Genomic DNA, 21,133 nt, shown 5'->3' with positions numbered 1-21,133 from the left:
GCAGCTGGAGTCTAGAAATGATTTTTTTCGATGAATTTAGGATTTTGTCGCAGTATACATCTGCAGTCCCAGAATCCTCCGGTAAGTTAATCCTTCTTTCGATGGGAAACGCCTTTAACCTTCTTGTGAATGAAGTATCTGCAACCATTTTGAAATTTTTAATAGGTGTGTGTGTGTGTGTGTGTGTGTGTGTGTGTATTTGTGTATGTGTGTGTGTATGTTTGGGGGAGGTATGTCTCCAAAGCATGATTTCTTAGCAATGCAGCGGTGTTTGCCTTAGTTCTTAGAAACATTGAGAAACATATACCTTTGTGCTCTTTGAATATGATGGACGATGTCTCCATTGCTTCTCCTTACACCTTCTATGGTAGCCATTAAAATGTACTTCCTTAGTATGGCAGAGACTCTTGTGTCAAGCCAATGAAGGCCTGGAGAACACATAACTCCAAGCATGAAAAGTGTTCCTGGCATAGCTGAAGCGGCCATGAACATAACTACCACTGCTGCTGCCGCCGCCACCACCATGGACATCGCCTCCCACCACCTTCACTGCCCCCCCTCGTGCCGCAGTGCACACCAGATGCAAGCTTTCCATAGTGGCTCTCCGCCGAATTTGCCCAGTGGGTTCCTAGATGACTTCTGTGTGTAAGAATAGCCAACCATGTAGTCTGACAAGAGGTATTTACAACTACTTAGTCTGTTCAGCTGGAAAGAAATCAAAAGATAACACTGAACCCTGAGATGATGGATTGCAAATCAAAAGCCCCAATCCATAAACAGCCCACTTGATGAACTGCTAAATGAAAAGCTGATTCTGATTTTTGTCCAGTGTTTGCAGGTTGTTGAAAAGAAATCTTTTTGAACGAGCCGAGCCTTCTTAGAGAGTCGGGAGTTATTGTTTATAAATGCATGGAATATTATTTAGTCTTACCTTTCTGCTGGGGGAGGATTCTTCCCAAGGAGATTCAGATTGTCCACAAGAGACCACACCCTCGTTTCACTGTTTTCTACTGTTTCTGTTTCTTTTCAAGGAGGGCTTCTTAACAATTCCAATTACACATTCATTTAAGGATCCTCATCAAAAGGAGCCAGGCATCCATTTCTCTCTAAAGGAAGCTCATTGTCTTAGTGTTCAATAAATGTTTAATTAGTGGATTTGATAGAGTTAACTGTCCCAAAAAGGAACGGGCCTTCTTTGCAATGCTGCCTTGATTAATGTTTCTGTCGGAAGTGCAAAAACAATCTGGGCATTTCTTTCTTTGCCTAAGGTGATTCAAAAGTATGTGTTTTAGTGAAGGGACGCTGTACCTTCAGGCTCCATGGAACCACTGCTGGATGTGCCAATGGTCTGAAATCATGACAGGTAATACTTCCTCTGTTAAACCAGCTGGAGACACTTTTGGTTTCCAGGAACACAGCCTGAAATTTAGAACCATTTGTCCTCTGCAGTTTCACAAAATGGATTAATTCACGTCAAACCCAAGTGGCTAGCTCTAGAAGGAAAAGGTGTAAAAAGATAATCAAGTGTTTTTTATGAAATATATTGCCCAAGGTCAATTTTTAAAAATCATTTTTACAAAATCACTTATTTCACTAACTCATCAGGTATTTTGATGCTTGTATTTCTTGTTGGTTTAATGTTAATATTTGTCTTCATTTCAGAGAAGTTATTCATCTCATATTTTTGGTGAGGCAATTGGAACAATTTCTATCTTGGGGATAAGCAAATAAAAATTCTGAGCAATTTGTTAAATTCAACTAATTCGTCTTAGTGCTAGTCACCCAGTAATTCTTCAGTACACTTAGATGTGATGGGAAAAATAGCTTGCTGCAAATTTTACATTTCCTTTACTAACATGTGTTTGCTTAAAGTATTAACTAGAGATTTTAAATATTAATTATAAATTTAGATTAAGATATCTAAATTATAGAAAAATGCTTCAATTATTTTGGCATCTAAATAGAGAAATACAAACCTAGAAGAGTTTTTATCCTTTAGATGTTCTAATGGTGCAGATATTTCTTAACCAGTTTTAATAGTGTGCCTTATTCAGCAAAACCAAACCAAACCTGAACACAGAAAAAGGAAACGTCTGTTAAAAAATTACTCTGATATTTATTAGTCATCTTATTTTAAATATATGACTTTAATCAAATCAACTGCATATTCTTTAACTGTGTACATAAACATTAAAATTGGGGATCAGTACCTGAAAAAATGCCATTTACACTTTTAAGTTTATATTAGAAACACTGCTTTGATGAAGTATCTTTTTCCTTTCGATCTGTTCAAATTATGACCAGATGGTTAACTGCAACCATCCTCTACTCTTAATTCTACAGAACTACTAGCAAAGACACAAATGAGAAAGTCATTGTAGACAATGGATCTCACTGAACATCATCTTAGTCTGTGGACTTTTCCCACTGCAGGGCCCCACGTATGCTATGGTGATAGACAGCAGTTAACATTACCACGGTATATAATAAAATATCTTTAAGATAGGGGGAAAAATTGAATTATTTAAAGCACATGTTGCCCCTGAAGCATAGCTATGCGTAAAACTACATAACCTACTCCATGAGTGAATGAGTAAGACGGTTTCCTGCCAGTACCTATGTATAAAGACCTATTGTTTGCATGCATTAATTACAGAGATAAAAGCCTCAAGATAACTTTGTTGCTTTTTGTACTCTCTCCATTGTTTTGGAGGAAAAATAAGCATACAACAACAGACTAGAGAAAGTGAATCGATCATAATTTTTTCAGCTTTGACAAATGCCAATCCTGCTGGATTACAATGGAGACATTTCCAAGGTAAATGAAGAACCAACTTCAACCTATTAAGACGAATTCGAAAATGTTTTTGAAGAATAGAAAATGCGTTTTTAAAAATTAGAAGCTGCCTAATCGATAGCTCTTTCCATAAACAACATACTTGGATTTCTTAAATAAGTGATACCCTATAAATGTACCTCCTCCAAAGAAAAATCCTCGCCACCACCACAAAAATCTATTGATACTTAGTAACAAAGTGGAACCAGATGAAAATGGAATCTGTAAGAATTAACCTAGTTGGCAGGGCTCTAGAGCTAGTCCATTTCTACCAGTCATTTGTTCACAGTAGGGACTCATCAGGACTTGTTGAATTGCGGGCTAGGCGCCTATCCTAACGCGAGTTCACAGCTTTCGGGAGTGGGGAGAACCGGCGGCTCGGCCGGGTACTTCATTTCCAGATTCGGGGTGAACAGCCGGTAGGAATGCGAGATCCACGATCCGGACCGTGGGGGGACTCTGGGGCTCTTGGCTCGCCTGCGAGCCAAGTCCTGCAGACAGCCTGGGGCCCAGACCGCAACTACGGCGGAAGCACGAACGCGCCGGGGTCCCCTGACCGGGAGCCGGGCGGCGGCGGCGCCCAGCAGCGCCCGGAGCGGGCGGGCCCCGACCTCATTCCCCGCGCCGCCGGCGCGGCCCCGGTCCCAAACTTCCGCCCTCCCGGGACCTGTGCCTCCTGGCCCGCTCGGCCCCAGAGGGCCTGGGTCCCGATGCCGCCTCCCGCGAGCAGCGGGCAGCGCGCGGCCAGCCCCGCGTCCGCTCTCACGGCCCGGGGCACGCGCGAGGCGGGACGTCGGGCTCGGGACAGTGGAGAGTACCAGCGTTCGTCCTCTCCCCAGCCTACCCCGGCTCGCGGGGGGCCCCCGGCCTCCCTGACTCGGACCACGGCGCCTTAGCAGGCCGCTCTCCCGTTCCGCACGGCGGAGCAGCCGCCGGCCTCTACCCGGGACAGCGTCCGGAGAGGACGCGTGCGCCCCGCCCCTGCCCCGGGCGGGCAGACGGCGGCGGGCTGCTCCGCAGAGCGGGGACTACTTTCCACCGCCCCCCCGCGCCCCGCCCCTTGTCCTCGCGCGGCGGAACGCTTCGCGCTGCGCCGCTGGCGGCAGGATACAGAGGCTCCTGCGCGACTTATAAGAGCTCCTTGTGCGGCGCCATTTTAAGCCTCTCGGTCTGTGGCAGCCGCGTTAGGCCGGCCCCGGGAGCGGAGAGCGAGGGGAGGCGGAGACCGAGGAAGGTCCGAGGAGCAGCTCCGTTCCTCGTCGAGCCGCCACTGCAGGCCGAGGACGGTCGGACTACTGCGGCGGGAGGAGCCTGTTCCCCTGAGGTGCTTGGGCGCTCCTTTCCTTACCCTTCTGGGGCTGCTCCCACTCCCGCTTCGGAGCCAAACTTCGTCGCGGGCGCGCGGTCCCGGCGGCGGCTGGGAACCGGGCCCAGCGCAGCCCAGAGGCCCCGGGTGGGGAGCGGGGGTTGCGGACTGGGGACGCCGGAGAGGCGGCGGAGGCGGGCCGCGCTCGGGGGGTGGAGGGCGGCGGCCTGGCCCGGTTCCGGTCGCGCCGCTCCTAGGGGGCCCGGGGGGCACCGCTTTCGGGGAGGGGGCGCCGCGAGGGCGCGTCCTGGAGCTCGGATGGCCGGCGGGGTGTGGGGGGGAGTGCTGTGGTTTCTGTCCGGGGCTCCGGCCGTGGCTGAGTTTGGGGGAGGGACCCTGCGCCTCGGGATGCGCCGGGGTGGGGGGCGGGGTGGGGACGGGGGACTCCGCCTTCCCGGCCTCCGCGGGCAGTTGGGGTGCGGGCGCTGGGCCTGGGACGCCACCCGAGGTCCCATCTCCAGGTTCCCCCTTTCGTGCTTAAGGACGGATTGCTAGGAGGATCGTTAGTATTTTTTTTTTTTTAATGCCCTGCCGGTGTGAGTGCGCTTGTTTAAATCGAAGCAACTTTAAACCTTAGAGGATCCAAACTATTATTGCAGACGGTGCGATGCGCCAGGAGGGTTTGCACAGATAAAAATCCATATCTTGCACGTATATTTTCTTGTACGGTGCAGGTGGGTGAAAGCGGCGTGCAAGGGAGGTCCTGGGAAAAATAAGGGCGAGGGCGACTGGCTTACTGGCTCTTATCAAGTGACCCATGGGATTCAGCCTCTGACTGCTTCGAAAATTTTGTTCGTGGAAATTCTTTATTCAGATAGTTTCATGGCAGCTAAACTTGATTTTGAGAACACTTTCCAGCGGGTTGAATTTTACCCTCGCTACGAAATTGCCCGAAGGAAATTCAAGCGTTGCAACTTCGTTCCGTGTTTTGTCTGGGGAGAGGACTTGGAACAGAGACTTTCGAAGTTCAGTTCTTACAGCCCGCTTCTGAATCCGCTAAACTTGAAAGCTTTGGCAGTCGGATGTAGTTGTTTCCTTCGTTTTCTGTACCCTGTTGGAGGGAGCATTGTCTCCTACTTTGTATCTTCCAGACATCTGTGGTCTCCCCTCCCCCCCGAGTTTGTGAGTGGTGAATGAAGGGAGACTGGCCTGCTGGTATGCAGAGGTCGGCAGAAGGAAATCGAGGAGTGGTTTTAGTGAAACGAGAGCTTTGTGTCGTGAATAGTGGTGGCTTAGACTAGACAGCAACTTGAAGAGACGGCTAGCCTTTGATAAAGTCTGGGCTGCTGTTTTTTAGATCGCTAAGTTATAAAGTATTTTGTCTGGAACTTGGGAAGCCATTTCATTATTGTCCCTTGGTGTACCTTAAGTACCTTTAGCTATCTTCCTGTTAACTTGTCTTCGTCCTAAGAAATAGTGGACATAGCTTGAAATGTTATTTATATAATGCTGCTGTTTAGTATCTGCTTAAATTAGTGACGTAAACTTCTACTTGGGAGGCTCACCGCCCCCCCGCCCCCGGTGTGAACTAAGGCGGCTGCTACATTTATTTTACTTTTACATTTAAACCCACAAATATCTGGGTTAAAAAAAAAAAGTACCATTAAGGTTTGAGAATATCCTTTCACAAAATTTGATTAAGTTGTGCCCAGTATTCATTACTTTGACCTGGTCTTTGTTCTGAAGGCCATGTACAAGGCCCTAAAGTGATTGCAACAGTAGCTTGAAAAACTTCCAGAAGACTATTCTATAGGATTAAAGGAATGCTGAGACTATTCAAGTCTGAAGTCCTTGAGGGGGAAATTAAAAAACTGCACTAGAAAGTTTAGTATAGTATGTAACTTAGAGCCCTTGTGGAGTTCTAGGCCTGAGATTCTCCCAGAGGCTAGAGCAGTCATTTAAAATCACTTTCAGGAAAAACCAATTTAAAAAAAAAAAAGTGGTTAAAAAAAAAAAAAACATTTAGCAGTGTTCAAGTGTCAGTAAGTGTTCAATAATTTTCTTTCTTTTGAAATGTTGTCTATTTACTTTACCAAGGTAATTATGTAGAAAAATGTAGATTCCCATATTAAAACTGAAACTGAATTGAGCTTCCTACTGTTACTAGTGATGAAGAGAATAAAAATTATACATATAAATGAAGTGTATTTTTGTTTTCATAGACACTTCCCTCCTCCACCTCCCCAAATGGGAAAGGGAAAATATGAAGTAGGCAAATTTCTCTAAGGGTGTTTTGAGATTTGGTTCTTAGGAAAACTTTATCTGCAGATATCCTTTTTTATTGTTGGGAGGGGTGGAAAGAGGAGCGTAAGTATTGTTGAAACTAGGAACATGGAGAATTCAAAAGTTTGAATCTCAGTCTTTTATAGTTATAAGTAGCAGTGAACTTAAAACCACAGAAATGGAGTATATGTAGTATCTTCAGCCAAATGAAACTTTTGTGTTATTGAAATGAAACAATATACATCTGTCCAGTTATAATAAGCTTTTATTTCTCTTTTATGGTTTACTAGTTGCTGATAATAATTGTAGAGGAGGAGGTGGTAAATTTTAAGTTTGTACTTTGAGCTTGGTTTGGAAGCGTGCTTGATTGCCAACCCAGGGCAGAAGGGATGAATGCATTTAGAGCAGGACAAACTTCTAATAAAAAGTATTGGCAACTCTTTCGTGCTACATGTTGACTTGTGACATTGGTTGTGAAAACATTAGTTGTGTTAACTTAGTTGTATTCTTGTAGCTCTCTCTTTGTTGCGAATATGGTATCTTTAGTTGAAACACCTTGACTAAAAACATTTTTATACCATAAAAGTAAATAGTAAAACATAGACTAGGAGCTACTGTTTGCTGATTAGTCCAGAGCATGTAGCTGTTGCCTCTTGTACCCTCATTGAGAGGATACTGAGTTGCAGAATCAGTTCTCATTCTTTAACAGACTATTGTTTATGTAATACTTTTCTGATTGTGGTGTGATAGAGTAATAGGCTAAAATAAGTACTTAAGTTTCATGAAAGGAAAATATATGATTTGTATTGCTTGCAAATGAGTAGGAGTTAACTTGTGTAGTTTTTCATCACTTAAACTCTGGAGAAAGTTCTTTATTTCCTCTGTTTACTTAAGAATGCTGTTTTTGTGTTTTACGCAAGTCTGAGCTTGACCAGGTTTGAAATCTAGATACTTCTGTTGAGGCCTGAACCCTGCCTGTATCCTTGAAGTATGTATTTAATCTGCTTTCTCCCTAAGGAAAAAGCAGCTCTTAATAGACAAAGTCAATCACATTAGGAACCCTTTTTAGAGTTTAACTATCTTTGTAAGTTTGTTAATTGTGGGCATCTCTTCTTTTAAGAGAGATTCCCTATCCCCAAAGTCTCCCTCAAACTTGATGCAGTTGAGTGAGAATAGAGTTAGGGCATGTTATTGCATGCTGCGGTCACATTGAGTGCCCTCCAGTGGATATAATGCCAGTGGTATTTTTTTCCCCATCAAGTTTGTGTGGAATATATTTACAAACGGTTTTGATGGGAAAGCATCAGTCAGGGAACCTTTTGAATTCTAGAATAGCTTATTTATATTATTACTGCTAATTAAAAGATTGTCTTGAGAACATGTCATCTCAACCATTATTTGCAGGAGAAAGGTCAAAGTTAAGTTTGGGGTTAAATTTTATTTGTTACTTAAAATAGGAAGTTCTGCTTAAATATATCATAATTATAAACCAAAAACTCAGTATAATTTTGGGGTAAATGATCCTCATGTCTACCATATTAATGAATTACAGAAACTAAAATTCTCAGAAGAAGTTAACAAAGAAGTGAATTGTCAATTTGTCTAAAATTTCTTATACAGTAGAACATGAGTAAGTCTTCAACTTGGTTTTATTTTCAAGGAATATTATGTCTGTGTTAAGAACTGGATATCAACAAAGCTAGTTGAGTCAACTTACGTGAACTCAAGAGCACAATGCCTAGTGACTATAGGCATTTGTGTAGCATATACATTTGTAAAGTGCTGTGATGCACAATACCAGTATTTTGACCTTTAAAATTTTCAGTAAAAACCTTTCTCCACACTCCTATGTTAAAAGTTCTTGCTGTTTCTATTAGTATCATTATTTTATGAAAATACTTGTTTTAAATCAGATTCTGATTAGTAACAGGAAGAAAGCCCATTTAAAAATAGCTTTTAGGGACTTCCATGGTGGCACAGTGGTTAAGAATCCGCCTGCTGATGCAGGGGACACGGGTTCAAGCCCTGGTCCAGGAAGATCCCACATGCCGCAGAACAGTTAAGGCCGTATGCCACAACTAGTGAGCCTGCGCTCTAGAGCCCGCGAGCCACAACTACTGAGCCTGCATGCCCTAGAACCCGTGCTCTGCAACAAGAGAAGCCACCGCATTGAGAAACCCGTGCACTGCAATTAAGAGTAGCCCCCGCTCGCTGCAAATAGAGAAAGCCTGCGCGCAGCAACGAAGACCCAGTGAGCCAAAAATAAATAAAAGCAAACATTAAAAAAAAAATAGCTTTTAGAAGTCAAATGGTCATTTTATGGAAAATTCTCAGTTTAGAAAAAAAAATTTTAACTTTGTATATTTTCCATAAATAGGTGCTTGAAATGAAATTTAAAAGTTGATTGAGTAGGGAGGGAAAATGACTATTATCACTTACTGCTCTATTTTGCTCTTGGAATTTAGTATATTTTTGTGGAAACATTGATAATGATTTTTGACTATTTAAGAATAGTATTGTTATACTTCTTTTTAATAGATTCCAAAAAATTATTTAACTTATTTATTATTTAACTTATTTATTTTTGGCTTTGTTGGGTCTTCATTTCTGCGTGTGGGCTTTCTCTAGTTGTGGCGAGCGGGGTCTACTCTTCTTTGGGTGCGCGGGCTTCTCATTGTGGTGGCTTCTCTTGTTGCAGAGCATGGGTTCTAGGCGTGCGGGCTCAGTAGTTTTGGCTCGCGGGCTCAGTAGTTGTGGCTCACGGGCCCTAGAGCGCAGGCTCAGTAGTTGTGGCACACGGGCTTAGTTGCTCTGCGGCATGTGGGATCTTCCTGGAACAGGGCTTGAACCTGTGTCCCCTGCATTAGCAGGCGGATTCTTAACCACTGCGCCACCAGGGAAGTCCCTGTTATACCTTTTTAAAAACATGAGGCAAGATTGCCTCAGCTGTTTTATATAAATGGTTATTTCAGAATGGGTTGTGATCCCTCATAAAGCATCATGTGTGGAATAAGTAATGTCTAAGTCCATAACTAGTATTTGCATCATTTACTGTCTGTAGGTCAAATAGCTTCTATTCCAGTTTTCCAAGATTTTTATGAGATGAGAGTAGATTTGAAAGTTCTCCTGAAAACTATGTACATCTTACTTAAAAAAAAAAATTCTGCCTGTTGAGGACCTAATTTATCTCTTGAAATAGGCTGCTTGTCTTCATTTATATAGCATGCAACAATTTGACATTCAAGATAAGTGACTAAAGTAAGATTGCTGTCACAAACCATATAGGATTGATGTTGCATCACAGTGGGAATAACTACTCAGTGTCTCCAGGGCCAGGCAGGTATGGACTAACTGGGACCCTGTGAACTACGACAAATTGGGGAACACATGTCCTATCTAAGCCAGTCTTCAGCTCCAGCCATTGTGTGGGAAAGTAGTTCATGTTTCCACATCATCTGAATTTTTTTTCCCCTAAGAGAAGCAGGAAATCTGGATTAATGTGCATCCCATGATTTGCACACATTGGTGAATGAAATTCGTGTTTTGAGACACTGTAACACAAATTAAATACACCTGTTGGCAGGATCTGCCAGTTTGTGACATCTGCAGTAGTCCATTTAGAGTATAGTTTTTTTATAATGATGATTCTACTAAATGATTGAAGGTAATACGATTCTCCGGGTGTGTATGCATCTGTATCTATGTATACATAAGTATATATATGTATAACTTAGGAAGTAAGATTTGTTAAACTATTAGGTTCATATGTGGCACTTGAAAAATGCCTTGTATCAATTGATTATAGATTAGGAACTTAAAACAGGTTCATATTACTAACTTTGTGAAATCTGGGAAACGTACACTTATAAGTTTAGGAATTAAGATGGGTTGGGTCAAGGAAAAGGAGGAGAAATAACGTGTTTATTACTTGATCATCTTAAGTATAGTTTTTTAAAATGTTTTCTTAAATGAGGTCTCAAAACTTAATATTTGAAGGTACCTAAAATGCTGGGCAAATTCTGGCTGTGTGTACACAATCATGTCAGCCTGAAATTTTATTGATGGCGTTAACTCATGTCCTGGTTTTCAGCCAAAGTCTGCATTTCTGTGATAAACTATTATCAGACTAGATTTAAAACTGAAAAGCAAAGTTTAGGTAATGAAAAATTAATTGAATATTAGTTTTATTTAAATTAATGGCTTACTGCTATTTGGTCAGAATAAATTTATGCAGGCAATTAAGTAGATATTGGTTAAATCTTTTGCTGCTAGGGCAAGGTTTTTCATTTCCAGAGTTTGGAAAGTTAGGTATTTAGTTTTCTGACTACATGTTTAAATGGCAGACTATGTCTGGGCTGAAAACGCAAAACATAGGCCAACATTGGTTTTAAAAAAAATCTGAAAATAGTGCTGTAGACTGCAATTGTTTTTATATGATATGGTATAGAATGCAAGCCAAACTGATCAGTGGACTTTTCACAAAACATTCATCCCAAGGTGTTCACCCCTTGGCCTGTTCCGCAATCCCCATATGACTTTACAGAGCCACTGTAAAGTTTCTCTTGTAATAGTCCAGAAATTTCCTGCCCCTGATTTCTTTTGAACTTGTTGAAAAGGCCTCCCCCGCAACCCCCCCCCCCAAAAAAAACAGTTTGAAAAGTATGAATAGCTGGATGATGCTGGTTTGAAACTGCTTCATGCAGTGCCATTTTGCTCCCGTTTCTTTCCATCTATTAATTTCTTCACTAATATTCCCATGGTTTTACTTGTGATTTCATAACTTACATGTTGCTGGACTGATATTTTCCTTTTAACTGATGTAACAGGTGTGTTAAACAATTAGTTAAAAAATTGAGGGTGAGGGAGATATTTTTAACCTGTTTCAGTTCTTTGAAGTTCATCAGTCCTCATGGCATACAAAGGATAGCTGTGATAAATCTTATCTTAAATGCTGGTAGCTGATCTGACTTGGAACGAAAAGATGTGCACATGTTAAAGGGTTAGTTAATAAGTTTCTTTTATTAACAGGGTTTTATGATAGCTGAAATAATTGTGATATTTATGTACACACACTATTGTACATTATCCATATAAAATTGTGAGAAGTTAGATTTACTGCAGACTTTCTCGGGAATGCATTTTGAAGATGATCTTAATGATTGTAATTTGCTTCTCAGGGAGGGGGTTGTAAAAGCTGCCCCCCTACTTTATAGTATAATTAAGTGGTTTGGGGGTAAGGGTGTAGGGAGTGAGTCTGTCTTTGAAGTCTTCTGTATATCAGATGAATGACCCATGTGTAAGGGAGGAACAAGGGTTTCTTGGAAATATTTTTCAATCCAACTAACTATGGAGGTTTCTAAGTGGAGTTCCATTCTATTGTGTAGAAAGTGCTGAGGTAGACACTTCAAATCTTTCCTGAGCAACTGAAAGAATGTAGCAATGTCAAACATTACTTTATACCCAACAGTTCATTTAGATACAAAAGTAGACACTACATAAATGTTATATAGGAAACATAGTATGCTGACATGGTACTCTTTAGATAGATTCTTATTAGTCTTTCTGGTGCTTTGCTTAAAGTTGTTTTACCTAAAGTTTGTTTAGTTTTTAAATTATTTTATTTTTTTTTAATTTGATATCTTCTCTTGGAAAAGCCATATGAGATATGAGTGAGGTTTATATCGTTGTAACTTGTACTTATGAATGTCCTCTGTGATCCATTTACAAGGTGAAACTCATATCTGATAGTTGTCCTCTATAGGTCACCGTTTCCTGCCTTAATTCTGCTGTCATTTTTCCTAGGTCCGAGTCAGAGTGCCAGCCAGTCTGTTCCCCATAGAATGAAAAGAGGCTAGAAAGTTTAACAGATTAGAAATCTGGGAGTCACTCATAAGACAAAGTAATGATAGTTAAAATACTAAAACTGGATCTTTTTTGTAAGAATACTTACATTCTTGAATCATGCTTGAAGAATGCCCTGACTATATGCCAAAGAGCCTTAGGTTTCTCCTTATTGCCGTTACACCCCAGATCGTATTACATTTCTCTAGAAAGTGCTAAGACAGAAGACTGTTTAACCATCTCTTTGCTCGTCATACTAGTCCCCTTTTCCCCATCAGAAGCTAAATAAGTAGGAACTCCTTCACCTTCTTATCATCAATCTGCATGGATGGAGGGTCCATCTTTATAAAGGAGTAAGCATTATATTCTGGTCAGAGGTCAGTCCTAACACATGCCTTATGTAGGACTTTGTTTCTTTAGTTATGCCTCACTCTTCTGTATGTATTACCCGTATCCCTCCACATTTGAATCCCATTGCTGTTTTTGGTCTCCATCTCCCACATATTATCATCTCCTGAAGTCCATTCATTGTGCCTTCTGGAACTCTTAGTCCTTAGCAAATCCTTTTTATTGTCTATCTGTTCTGGGAATGTTTCCTTCTCTTTCTTGCTCCAGCTGTAACCTAGCCTCTCCGCTGATAATGCTACTGACCTTGAAACTCTCTGAAGTGGTAGATGTTTCCTCTTCTTGCACACCTTTTATTGGTGAATGAAGAGGTAGAGTAGATGTCTTCTTTGTTCCTCATTATCACTTCTTGACCATTCTTTTCCAAAACTTTAAGCTTTGACTCTCATGCCATCAAATTATACCACCCACTACCCCTCCTCATTTCAGTCATCTCCCAACTTTCCTGGGTCATTCCCCTACTTCCTTGAATACCATTATCTCCTGGCTCACTGTCGTCTTTATTTCTGTCATAATTCTTGGTTCTTGGTGATATCAATATCCATGTGGAGCAGTGCTGCTCAAAATGTCACCTGGTCTGTGAACTGTTTGTTACCAGTATGAATTGCAGTAAGGAGTTTGTGCCAAAATGTAACTCACCTGTGTTGCTAAGTTCAGTGTTTAGTTCAGCTGGCTTTTTTTGGTACCAAAACTTTTTTGATGAAGGAAGCAGTATGTTGGTTTATATAATCTGGCACAAGCTCCTTAGGGTGTCGTGGTCTGGTACTTTGAGTAACACTGATGTAGAGGATGCTTCCGCTGTTCTGACCTCTTAGTTCCTTGATGTCCTCTCCTCCAGTGATCTTATTTTTCCATCTGATTCAGCCACCCCAGTACTTCAATTCAAACAGCCTTTCAGCCCCACTGAAACTTACACTGTCTTTCTAAGCTTTTCAGTATCCCTCACCCTCACTTCTACCCAACTGAAATTTCATGTTGAATCATAATCACTTCCTTATATACACTCTCAACAACCTTGTCCCTCTCTGATTTCATGTCCAGTGGTCCTTGGTCTCTTAGTTCACCCCTCTTTATGACTGTATCTTTTTCCTCTCTCCTCAAACCTCCCCAAACCCACTCCCCCATCCTTGCTTTCATCTATTTCCCTTGCTTTCTATTTCACAAAGCATATTGAATAATTGGAAGAATTCCTGTATGCTTCCACATCTGTGACTGTGCCCTTTACCTTCTCCTCTGTCATCATGGACAAACTGTAGTGTTCAGAGATAAGGACAACCAGCTCATTTCTATACTAGATCCCGTTCCCTCTTGATCTCAAGAATACGACCCTGTCATTCTCCTTCTCTTGCATCATTGGTTTTTCCTTCTATGAGCATACAGACATGATATTATTTGTCCCATTTAAAACAAAAAAATCTTTTCTTCCTGTTTCCCCTTTCATCCACCCAGTCTGCTTCTTTTTCGAACAAGACACTTTGAAACAATTGCTTGGATACACTCTCTCCCCTTTTCTTTTCAGCCCCTACCAGTGACCACCATTTTATAAATCTCTAGTCCTCATCTCACTTAACCTCTCAGTAGCATTTGGTACAGTTGCTTGAGACACAAGTTTCCCTTGGCTTCTAGGCCACCGCATCTGCTAGCAGGTTTTATTTCTACCTCACTGGTGGTTCCTCCTTAGTCTTCCTTGCTTTTTCTGTCATCTCTGACCTCTATGTTGTAGTGGCTGAAAATTTAGTCCTTGGACCTCTCCTTTTTCATTGTGTAAATACACTCCAGTCTCATAGCTTTAAACATGGTATTTAATCTATTTGCTCATGGCTTCCAGATTTATATCCCTAGCCTGGATTTCTCCCCTGAACTATAGATCCTGATAGCCAACTTTTCCCCCAACATTTTGGATGTCTCAGAAGCATTCTCAAATGTAGTATCTAAAACTGAGCTCCCAATTTCTCTTAAAGCTGCTTCTCTTAGTCTGTCCTAAATGGAACTCTGTCTTTCCAGTTACTCACACTTAAAACCTTGCTGTTCTTGACTGTCTTTATCGCACCCCATATCCAAACCCTGTCTGAGAATTGTGTCTGCTCTCCTTCTAAAATATGTCCAAAATCTAGGCATTTCTTACCATGCCATTTCATAGCCTTGCTGTCCTAATCTTTTGCCTGGATTACTGCACAGGTCTTCTAACTGGTCTTCCTGCTTACACCTTTGTTCCCCTTAAACGTATTCTCAACACAGTGGCCAGAATAATCCTTTTAAAGCAATAGATCATATAACTTCTCTGTTTGAAAACCTCCAGGGGCCTAACCGTCTCATTCTGTAAAAGCACTAACTCCTATGTGTTTGGACTACTCTCTTTATCACCTACTCCTTTCCTCCTCTCACTCTTCATAGAAATAAAACTGAAAGGAGATAAGAAAGAAAGAGAGGAAACCAGTAAAATAACTACGGCAATCATCCAGGTGACAGATGGTGGTGGCTTAGGTTAGGGTAGTAGCAGGAGGCACAGAGTAGCTAGATTGGAGGAATGCTTTGGAGTTAGAAACAATAGGCTCTGCAAACTCAGTAAAAGTGCAGTTCTTCCCCAACTTCCTATCTCCTATCTCGCTTTATGTTTTTCCTTAGGCCTCATCACTGTCTAACATGATAGATATTTTACCTTTTTACCCCCTTTTTCTTAGCCTCCTAGAACATAAGCTCTAGGAAGACAGGGATTATTGTCTATTTCCTTACTGTTTTCTTCCCAGTACCTAGAATAATAGTACATAACTAGATGATCAGTGAATATGTGTGGAGTGAATGACTTTTAAATCTTTTCACCTCATTTTGGATCTTTCCCAATAGCATACAAATATATTCCATCTTTGCAGAGGTGGTTCCTTCCTGTCATTTATGGCTCATGTCAGATTGAGTTCTTCCCTCTTCACTCATTTTCACTTTATTATATTCTTTTATTTAGTTTGTGGCACTTAATCATACTCTGAAGTAACATTTGTTTACTCGCTTGTTCTTTCCCCCATCACTGTCTTTTTCTGATTTGTATGCCTGGTACTCAGAACAGCATCTGGAAGTTGTAGGTGCTAATAAATACTTGTTGAATGGGTGAATATTCTGGAATTGGACGACCTTTGTTTTTTTCCAGCTAATGCCCCTTTAATTTCTCTGCTCCCTTTCATAGTCTGAAAGAGATATCCTATGGATATGGTCTTCATTTTTCATCTCCTATTCCAGTGTGTGTTCTGCTTTCATTATTTCAGTGAATGTGCTCTTGCTGAACTCACTGTTGGACCTCCATGCTGACCAGTCAAAGAGATACTTTTTACCTTTAGTCTTGCTGGATCACTCAGCATTTGGTGCATTTTTTTTTTTTTTTAACTTCCCTCTGGAACCGCAGTGTCCAGTAGAACTTTCTGTGATGGTGGAAGTGTTCTACATATGTGTGGTCTGATACGGTCGCCACGAGCTACATGTGGCTCTTGAGCACTTGGAATGTCACTGATGAGCTAAATTTTAATAAAATTTAAATGTAAATAGTCATGTGTGACTAACGGCTACTGTATTGGACAGCGCAGTTCTAGAAACGTTCTCCTTTCTTACATTGCACCAAACTCAGTAAGTATCACAACCTAATTGCTCAAGCCAAACACCTAGTAGTCATCTTTAATTCCTCTCATCTACATTAATTTCTCTCATCTACTGCAATCAGTTCATCAACCAGAGACTCTTTTCTATCTCCAAAGTATTTCTCTAAGCTAGCTACTTTTTGTTCCTAGTGCTGTTACCCTAGCCTAAGCCACCACCGTCTGTTACGTGGACATTGCTATAGTTGCTTTACTGGTTTCCCTTTTTTCTGTTCCCCTTTCAGTTTTTTTTCATTACAGCCAAAGCCAGTTTTGAAAGACTCAAATATGATCTTGTTATTCACCTGCTTGTAACCTTTTATGGACTTCCAGTGGCACTTAGAGTAAAAAATACATTTTTTAACAAAGGCTGTAGAGCCCTACATGATCTGGCTATTTTCAGTCTCATCTCATTTTAATCACACTTTCCCACTTTAATCGAACCACCGTGGTCTTAAAAGATGATGGGGTCCTGATGATTGTGGGCTTCTGCACATGTTTTCTTGTTTCTGGAATGTTCCTGCTCTGCTCCTTACATGCTGGCTCTTCTGCATCTTTCTTCAGGTTTCAGCTTGAAAGTTATCCTCACAGCTTAAAGGTACCCTTGAAGGTTACCACAGAAGCCTGTGGCCACTCTGAGTAGGGCCTTGCACTTGTCCTAGTGTCATTTCCACTCCATTCTCCCACTTGTTACTTAGTTATACACTTATCACTCTTTGTAATTGTTTATTCAGTTGTTGTCTGTCTATCAAGAATGCAAAGACCACATCTATTTTATATCACCACTGTGTCCCCAGAATCTATTACTCTTCTTGGTATGTAGCAGTTGCATAACAAAATTTGAATATATGAAATCTTTACATTGCATTTATGCTATTGGTATTGCTATATCCTGGAACTATGGAATAAATGAAAGAATTGTGGGAGAGATTTCTTGTGGAACAGAAAATCTCTTGATTAAATCACAATTTGGTAAACTGAGAAGATAATATACCAATTGGGCATTCTTATATAGCTCCAGGTTATGACTTATTTATTGGTGTATTTTTGGACTCACAATAGAACAGAGATTTAGAGTTCCTTGAAGTTCTTTGTTTTGAGGTAATGGAGTCACATTTTGAAAATAAAAGTTTCCTAGCTTACCCTACTTTCTATAATATTCTACTACTCTTCCTAAATTTAAGAGAGCCTCATAATTAGGAGACCTACTGCTATGGTAAGGCTGTCAAAAGCAGCAAGATGTCCTTCTGCTTGGGAGAGTGCCGTAAACTTGATATGCGTCGTGTGGGGCAGAAGGTTGCTAAAGATTAAGTTAGAATATGTGCTGTCTTAATGAATAGATGCTTTGCAAGGAGCTGATGTTAGGGTTACTCTGTGGAGTCAGGTTTATGTTTTGGGTTTTTTAGCTTGGGTTACTGACTAATGTTATATATAGAGTTGAGTCATATAGTTTGTCTACAGCTGTAGCCCTTTGCTCTGAGGGTAGCAGCATCAGCAACATGTATGGCACTTAAAAAAATAATACAGTGCCAAGGTTCTATCCCAGCCCTACTGATAGAAAATCGTGGGGATGGAACCTGGTAACCTGTGTTTTTTAAAGTTCCAGGTTAGAGCCTTTGGAAGGATCTGTTTGCCAGTTTAAAGGGCTCTACAAGCAAGCTTGGAGATCTTTTTAGTAAAACACAATTTTAAAGGGGGAAATTGGATGAAGGCAGTCAAAAGGTACAGACTTCCAATTATAAGATAGATAAGTACTAGGGATGTAATGTACAACATGGTAATTAACATTGCTTTATGTTATATATGGAAGCTGTTAAGAGAGTAAATCCTAAGTTCTCATCACCAGAAACAATTTTTTTCTATTAATTTTGTATCTATATATGAGATGATGGGTGTTTGCTAAATATACTGTGATAATTGCTTCATGATGTATGTAAATCAAATCATGCTGTATATCTTATACAGTATGTATGTCCGTTATATCTCAATAAAACTGGAAGAAAAAATTATAAACTCTGGAAAAAAAATAAAAATAACTGTTGGAAGGTACCAAGAGAGCTGCAAAAGAAGTTTGAGGAGATGTGACCCATGAAAGAAGGGAAATACACTCACTGGGTGACATCTATATTTCTAAGGCTTCTCTAATGAGAACAATCACCAGTGTTTCTGGTGCAGTACGACTAGAACTCATGAAGTATCAGACGATGGAGCTCAGGGTTGCCAGGATGGCTGGAAGTTGAGTTGGGGGGTAGGTAGATTCACAGTGGAGGGAGTCCCAGAGGGGAGCTTCAGAATCTGTACATAACTCCCTTCAGATCCTCGGCCTACCCCAGAAGTGTGTGTGTGTGTGTGTGTGTGTCTGTGTGTCTGTGTGTGTGTGTGTGTGTGTGTGTGTGTGTCGAGGGGTGGGGGGTGGCAGCTGCAAGGAACTCGTTTTAAAGCAATACATGGAACACTGAGAAACATGAGCAGAGATTTCAGCTTCCACCCTCACAGTGAAGAAGAGTTTGGAGCTTGGTCCTGCCAAGTTAGGGGGTCTTGGTAAACACCTCATGCTTTTCATTTGAAACCAGAGAAGGGTCACACCTTAGCAGTAAAGATGTTTCCCAGGATTAAGGTAATTTACCCTAAATCTAAGGGTAAAATCTGAAATAGATTCCTCCTAAGAAAGTGTAAAACCAAGCTCCGTAAAATTAAGGTGATTTAACTGCCTTAAAGAAGAAAACTCAACAGTCTTTAGAAGACTCCAGAAACCAGAGTCTCCACAATATATCTAATACACAATCTATAATGTATGCAATATACAATCAATAATTACTAGACATGTGATAAGAAAAAGTTGCCCAAAGTCAAGAGAAAAAAAATGCTGAAATAACCCAGATGTTAGGATTTACAGACAAAAGTAAGACAAGAGGAACAAGACCAGCATATAATTTATAACAGCTATAAATGAACAAACATGTTTAAAAAAAAGACTCTCCAACTGGGTTAAAAAAGATAACACCCAACATGATATTCAATGTATGAGGCACATTTAAAACAATTAAAACAAAGATTCAAAAGGTGAAAGAGAAGTAGCAAAAATATATCAAATGATATATAAATAGCAGAAGTAACAGTATTTGTGTCAAAGTCAGTTTGCTATAAGAAATTTAAATTCTTTGATAATCTGTACAGTTTTACAGAATTTGGTATTATATCTACATCCGTTGATATCTCTGTGATACATTGTTTAGTTAAAATGCTTTAGAAAACACATTTGGTATGAAGATATGTAGTACAGTAGACTTTTTTCTTTTTTTTTTTTTTGCGGTACGTGGGCCTCTCACTGCTGTGGCCTCTCCCGTTGCGGAGCACAGGCTCTGGACACGCAGGCTCAGCGGCCATGGCTCACGGGGCCAGCCGCTCCGCGGCATGTGGGATCTTCCCGGACCGGGGCACAAACCCGTGTCCCCTGCATCGGCAGGTGGACTCTCAACCACTGTGCCACCAGGGAAGCCCCGTACAGTTGACTCTTGAAGAACACAGGTTTGAACTGCATACATCAACTTAAACACTTTTTTCCACCAATAAATATAGTGCCTGTATTTTGATTTTACAAATCTTTAAGTGTGAGGAAAAGTTTCTGTTGGATTAGAGATCGCAGTATGTGGAAGAAAAAAACGAGGGTTTGAGTTTTGATTCTGTCCCATCCTTGGGCGAGTCATTTTTCAGTTCCTTTGTATCTGAGGCAGAGATAGCAGTATGCAGATTTTCTACCATGTGGGGGCTAGTGCCCCTAAACCCCTGTCGTGTTGTTCAACGGTCAGCCGTGTATATATCTTCAAAAGTGTTCATTGAGCACTTTCTGAAAGTACCAGGTGTGTAACTGTTGAAAAATTAGACTAAAATGCATAGAGAGAAAGTTGGAATTATTAAGACAGTAATATTCTTCATATTCCTCTGTATAAAGGTATTTATTAACTTATAATCAGAAAAAATATATATATATACACTATTGGGGGAAAAGTAGATGAAAAATCATTCTCTCTATGACAGTAACACTAGAAATTGTTTCTAGAGAGTTAAAAAATAATTCTAGGTAACTCATAATTTCTGTGTCATCATAACATCCTCTGTAGACACTGTCTCCATTGGCCAAACGTGCAGGTCTAAGTGATATTAATAATGATCATTAATTAATAACAACAACAGTGGCTAACATTTTTTATGGGGGGAAGAAAAAGGCATATTGAAGCCATGTTCTAGTTTGGCATATACCTGATCTTAATGGCCTGATATGTTTTTCCCAAACAAATGGACTTGATATGGCTTTCATATGTCATTTGGTCCAATTTCATTTTTTTCACCCAGCCTGCTTTTGAAGATACTCCTGGGAAAAAGGTGAGTGACTTCTCTTAGTAACCTAGTAGCCCACTTAAAAACCCTTTCTGTTGTTGGTCTTCACATTTAGGTTTAATGTACTTAATTAAAATGTAAACTCACTTGCCTTTCGTTTGTACGTAGTGAAAGTAATAAATAGATGAAGGGTTGGCCAACTGCTGCCTACCACCTGTTTTTGTATGGCCTGAGAACTAAGAATGATTTTTATACTTTTTAATGGCTGATAAAAATCAAAAGACAGATAATATCTCATGACACGTGAAATTTACAAAATTCAAATTTGCACTTTCCATGAATAAAGTTTTTTTTTTTGTTTGTTTGTTTTTTGCGGTACGTGGGCCTCTGGCTGTTGTGGCCTCTCCCATTGCGGAGCACAGGCTCTGGACGCGCAGGCTCAGTGGCCATGGCTTACGGTCCCAGCCGCTCGGCGGCATGTGGGATCTTCCCGGACCGGGGCAC

At 40.8% G+C, this 21,133-nt stretch overlaps 1 protein-coding gene across 3 annotated transcripts in view; it reads left to right on the top strand.

Moving 5' to 3' along the window:
- The first annotated feature begins 3,962 nt into the window (after window positions 1-3,962).
- Window positions 3,963-21,133, top strand: part of CTNNB1 (catenin beta 1) — a 42,087-nt gene continuing 24,916 nt past the window's right edge. For all 3 annotated transcript variants that reach the window (XM_079933611.1, XM_079933610.1, XM_079933609.1), the window contains exon 1: window positions 3,963-4,160. The gene's annotated coding sequence lies outside the window, so the exon portion shown is untranslated. The remainder of the gene's footprint in view (window positions 4,161-21,133) is intronic.

Source organism: Stenella coeruleoalba (assembly GCF_951394435.1).
Source record: "Stenella coeruleoalba genome assembly, chromosome: 10".
In the NCBI taxonomy this organism is placed as follows: Eukaryota; Metazoa; Chordata; class Mammalia; order Artiodactyla; family Delphinidae; genus Stenella; species Stenella coeruleoalba.
This window is presented reverse-complemented; position numbering and strand designations above follow the sequence as displayed.